The 6,000-nt window shown below is 46.4% G+C and overlaps 1 long non-coding RNA gene across 1 annotated transcript in view; it reads left to right on the top strand.

The window, feature by feature from the left end:
- Positions 1-370: 370 nt before the first annotated feature.
- The window catches only part of LOC147096999 (uncharacterized), a 212,444-nt gene continuing 206,814 nt past the window's right edge, over positions 371-6,000 (top strand). The window contains exon 1 of the long non-coding RNA XR_015074455.1: positions 371-530. This is a non-coding gene — a long non-coding RNA (uncharacterized LOC147096999). The remainder of the gene's footprint in view (positions 531-6,000) is intronic.

Here is a 6,000-nt window from a genome sequence, read left to right as displayed (position 1 = left end):
TGGGAGGGAATTCCCCCTCCCCAGTTGATTAAGCACATCTTGTGAGTGACATTACACACTTCAGATCTTGGGGTTACAATCCTGCTGAATGAAACATTATACGACATGTTTGGATTGAGTGAAGATGGTATCTGTTGTTAGTCGGATACTTTAAAATATTAAGAGACGTAAGTTATAGCACTATTTGTATTTTTTATGACTAGCCTCTCTGGGGGGGAATTTTTACCTGAAAAAGAGATGGGTTTGGAGTTGTTAAAAATCGGAATCCCGACCTGAATCCGCCTCCAACCCGTTCACTTCCAGTTTTGACGGGGGCAGTCTCCAGAGGTCGGCCACAATCCGTTCTTCCCTCCCACGATCGTCCAGAGGCCCCGATCTTCATTGTCCCCCACCCGATCCCTCCCTCCGTCCTCTGTGTGGCCTAGTGCCGCAGGCCTACCACATTACAACAGTGACTACACTCCAAAAGAACTTCAGTGGCTGTAAAGCGCTTTGAGACGTCCGGTGGTCGTGAAAGGCACTATAGAAATGTAAGTCTTTCTTTCTTTCTTTACCCGCCCGCAGCCAGCCAGTCTCTCAATCTGGCTGGCTGCGGCTGGGAAACAGAGGCTTCAGATGCAAATCAGGCCCAGCCGTAAAAGTCGGCAGGGTCTGCGGGAAACCCGTTCACCCGCCCACATCGGAGCCCCCACCCCCAATCCGTCTTCCCCATGAAAATCCAACCCTCCCACCCTGTTCCTCCCACCTAATACAGTATATAGATTAAAGATGTCACTCTCATAATACACCTACATCAACACATGTTGATGGGTCAGACCCATTATCAATTGCAAAGCACAATAGGAGCTTAATGATAATGATAAATTATTGCAGAATAACTAAGGAGGAGTCGTAATTAAGCCAGTTGAATTGAATACTAGTTACATTGTAGGGCAAGTGTCACAATCAATTGCTACCTTTTAAAAATGGAATCCCTGCACAGCATCTTAAAAACTGCACTTTTTTGGACAATGACTGGCTATCAGTGAGGAATATGAAAGCAATTCAGTTGACTGGCTCCAGTGACAACATAAATCACTCAAGCTTCCCACTTGCAGTTTATGAACATTTGTAGAACAAGATCGGATCTATACCTTAAAGAGATACCACATTGTTCAGGAGAGGGGAGTACTTCAATCTAAGTATTCCTCCCCCAATAAGAGGTGTGTTTTTTTTAAGTGGTACTCCTACCAAGAAGGTCCCAGGATCAATCCCAAGTCTCTGATGATTTGTTGAAAAGTCTGCACCTGTGGACATCAAATGAGGGCAGGATCAGTCTCCTGTGAAATCTGTCATGGTTGAATAGCCTGCCAACACTCAGGGCTGGATTTTACGAACCTCGGCGGGACCATGGCGGGCAACGTCTATGGCGGGTCCCAACCCCACTGCTGGCTCTATCCCGGCCTCTGAAATGAATTTCCCCTGATTGGGCTTGTTAAGCCCACCCAGCGCGTTTCCCGGCCAATTAGAGGAAGCGGGTCTGGTGACGTCATTTGATGACACGTCATCAGCCGGCTTCCTTAAAGGAACCACGGCCAACTTTAATTTGACATTTGTGCTGTCAGTGTTCTACAGCATTGAGGTACTGCAAACACTGACAATCACTGCACCGAGGTGCACGGCTGCACCCAGGCTCTCCCATAACTCGCACGCAGTCAGAGCACGCAGGGAGGTTCTCTTTCCTTCCCATGGGCAGAGAAGACCTCCCTAGGAGATCAACACAGTCTGGTTGCACATTGCAGAGGAGGACACAAGCAGGGATGTGGTGAGGAGGACCTGGGTGCTGTGCCACAAAACGTTTCAATGATCTCAGATGATCACGGAATGTTAGTACAAAGCCAAACTCAACCTCATCCTGCTGTGCCTCTCATCACATCCCCATCACTCTGCCTTCCCTACCCTACTCCTGCACATCCTTACTCACACCAACTTACCTTGCACCGCCACCCATCCCTCTCTATCTACATTATCACATCCCCATCTCATTAGCCACCCCTCACACTCACCCTCATCCTAATGCAATCATACCAACTAACAACACACAAGGGTAGGCACTTGGGTGTTTTATGCAATGTGAAGTTTCTGTTAATGTGGTGTCAAACATTGAAACCTTCATTTTCAACACTTGCGTTCTTGGACAGATGTGTGTGCACCTTTGGAAGTGGCTTAGTGAGTTGCAGTGAATGTTGAGACATAACAGTACCCCCGCAATGGTGATGAGTGTGAAAGGAATGGCTTGGGCATTGTAGGGATGCTTTATGGTGTTGGTGTGGGGTGGTGCCAACCTGGCGCTTCATGTGGCAGCCAGGGTGTACAGCGTCAAGTGAAGTAAATCTGGCCATGGCCTCCCGGGCGGCAATGTGGTCAGGTGCTGATGCCCTCTGTCCTGTGCAACATCAGTTGATTGCGGAGAAGGTTGGTGTTGTTGTTGGTGTGCTTGGTGCTGCTGGTGGTGGGGCTGATCATGGTGGGATTCTGAGGACCAACGTGAAAGAGTATAAAGGGCACCCATGCTGATGGAATAGATGGCAGGTGAAGTACAGATGACAGAAGCGATCTGTCAATGGTGGGAGAGGTAATGAGGTCAGACTGGATGGAAACTTGTGTAAAGACTTGCAGCATCCCAAATGTATAGTGGAAATGCAGTTTAGAGAAGCTAATGGTTAACGGAACATTTCTCAATCAGCTGGGAGCTTTGACTTGACATTTGAAGCTGTCAACTCATCAGCTGATTCAATGGCCACTGACCTCCCACCTCAGCTTCACAGACGAGGTCCAGGCACAGCGGGAAACTGGTTGACGACCTGTCAAATCCAAAAAGCTGGGAAAAAACCATTGTTAAGTGGCTGTAAACAAGCCACTAATGATTTTAATTGCCTCCCCCGCTGTCGAGTGTCGGGTCTACTCAGCGCTGACAGACCCAACAGTTGGTAAAGGCGCGTGGCGGTGGGTTCACAGCGGGGTCCCGACCCACTGGGGGGGAAAAAATACTTTCCCACCCGACTCGCCACCAATCGCGCCCCCTTACCCCCCCCCCCCCAAAATCCAGCCCTCAATGTCTACACTCGCAATACGCGATCATGAAGAAATCTCAGTTCAAATTCTGCAGGGCTACCACCAATCTCTCACGTAACTGTGGCTGGAGATAGGCAGCAACCCCAGAGAATGGCATAAACGTCTGCAAATGGACATTTTTACCATTTCTCTGGGGTTTTCAGTGGTCGCCCTGTGGAATTTCAGAGCTGGGGTGTCGGAACTGTGGCCAGTGGGCCAAATGTGGTCCCTCACCCCTGACAATCCATCATACAAAGTTCAGCACTATTTGTGCTTGCACTTCTTATTCACTGGTTTGTCCTGTTTGAATTTTGTTGGCCTAGAGGTTTGGAACGGGCTCTTCCTAGCGCTGTTGTCTCATTGTTAGATAAATCAGAACACTAAGATTTGTCAGTATCAGAAACTTGTGATATATGCAAATTAAAGAAAAGAACTTGCATTTCTATAGCTTCCAGTCCAGAGACTTGAGCACAAAATCCAGGCTGACACTTCACTGCAGTCCTGAGGGAGTGCTGCACTGTCAGAAGTGCCAACTTTCGGATGAGATGTTAAACCTCTCAGGTGGATGTAAAAGATCCCATGGCACTATTTAGAAGAGCAGTGGTGTCCTAGCCAATATCTATCCCTCAGTCAACATCACTAGAACAGATGATCTAGTCATTTAGCACATTGCTGTTTGCGGGATCTTGCTGTGCGCAAATTGGCTGTCCTCTCGCGTTTCCTACATTACAACAGTGACTACACTTCAAAAGTGCTTCACTGGTTGCAAAGCGCTTTATGACATCCTGAGGTCGTGAAAGGCGCTGTATAAATGCAAATCTTTCTTTCTTTACCTATTGGGCCTGTTGCCGAGCCAATAGAATGGAGGCCAACTCTTCCTGCTCCTTCTGATGACCAGTCTTGGGATCCATGAAAAATTGGGGCCTGGAGGTGTAGAGTTCTCCTCCATTATTTTGTCGGGTGCTGTCAGTGGCAGGAGTACTGTGATGGCACATCATCAATGCAAGAGCATCTTCATACAACAAAAGCACTTTCTCCCATCACGAGTTTAGAAAGATAAGGAGGTTAAAATCATGTGGTGCAATATTAGTAACAAACACGCTAATAGGTTTGTATGACATTCTCTGCTATTTTAAGGTGGTTGTTTAAGTGGGATAACCCCTTTGTTAAAATAGCAAACAGAGAAACCCTTTAACGTGCTTATTAGTAATACCACACAATGCTATTTCAACCTAAAAGCCTTTAATGTATTGCTCAGTCGTTTTGAAAGTTCAAATGGACATAGTACAAAACTTTTTTACTCGCCAACATCACATTTTACTGAAATCCCAGCAGGGAGAAAAATACCTGAAGTGCAGCAGCACGAAAATGCCTCACGCTTTACTGAAATCCTGGTGAAAAATGCTGTATTCCAGTTAATTGAAGCTCCTTTTGGGTGAATACTTTATCATGGGTTTCGTCACTTTGGTAGAGTTTTGCATTGACAAGTAAAAATAACCAGCATGAAACCAAATCTGAGTTACGATTCAAAGCCTCCAAAAAAATCTTACACTAGATATTCCAACCCTTGTATTTCCTTGCAAGTTCCCGATAAAGTCAGTATAGTTCCTGCGGTCAGGAAGATGAAACAGAAATTGACTGATTTAAAGAGACAACATCCTCCTTTGTTAATGTACACACAGGCTCCACGTCGACACGGTTTCTTTTTGCAGACCCCAGCCTTGCAAAGCAATACAAGTACATCAATTAAAGGGCGGTGACAAAGGAACCCATTCACATCAGCTGCATCTCCCTTCCAGGCTAATGAAAATTACAGCAGAGACATTTTATAATTAAAAAATGGCGTCTTTGGATGAGCGTGTTGAATTTTAATGAGGTGTGTGTGAAAGAGTAATATTTTGTATCATGGCTCGCATGTGTGGAAACAGAAATGGACACTTTAGTAAAGGCAATTGGAAGAAAATTATAGAATGTAATAAGTCACCAAACTTAGTGTGCACAATTATTTAGGGAGCAATTTTTAAATCTTGTAGCCAGGGAAAATTATTTGTTGCAGCTAGTGATTTGTTATCACTCAGATCCACTGAGAAACCAGCCTCTGGGACTTTTTATGCAAAAATATCAGCATTTGAGCAGCAGATCCCACTACACTGGGCTACAGTGACTGAAGAAAAGTCAAAGCCGGGATTCTGTATCACAATTATCAAGCATCGGTGGTTCAGTGGTAGAACTTAGTGATGTTGGTTGAGGGATAAATATTGGCCAGGTCACTGGGGAGAACTCCCCCCGCCCCTCTTATAGTGCCATGGGCTCTTTTACATCTACCCAAACAGGTAGGCAAGGCCTTGGTTTAGTGCCTCATCTGAAAGACGACACTTCCGACAGTGTGGTACAGTCTCTGGAGTGGGGCTTAAACTCACAACCTACTGACTCAGAGGCGAGAATGCTAGCACTAAGCCATGCCTGACACATGATTCGCTCTGCAGCAGCATCATTGAAAGGATCCTGAGGAAGTTCCAGCTGCAGCGGGGTGTAGGGTGTAAAGCACATCACCTTTACTCATTGGCCCAGAAATTCGGGTCCCCACGGGTGAGTACGCATGGGGTACTCACCCGTAAGCCCAATGGAAGTGCCGGTTTCCTGCATGCACTGCGCAGGCGCGGGAAACCGGCACTTCCGTCCCCCTGAAAGAAGGGGTTCAGAGGTGGAACGCGTGCGCGGGAGAGGCAGCGCGTGCGCATCGAACTTACGGCTTGTTTTGCAGGTTTTCCCGGGAAGGTAAGTCTCCAGAAGTTAGACATTTAAAAAGCAGTCGCAAGGCCTGCTGTTAACAAGGTAAGTGGTGAATTAATTAAAATTAAAACATTTTTTCCACAGGTTTATTATTTTTAAATACTTTACAGAAAG

This window comes from Somniosus microcephalus, chromosome 33 (genome assembly GCF_052327205.1).
Source record: "Somniosus microcephalus isolate GS21.2 chromosome 33, FLI_Smic_1.0, whole genome shotgun sequence".
NCBI classification, from domain to species: Eukaryota; Metazoa; Chordata; class Chondrichthyes; order Squaliformes; family Somniosidae; genus Somniosus; species Somniosus microcephalus.
Note: the sequence above shows the minus strand (reverse complement) of the source record. Positions and strands in the feature narration are given on the sequence as shown.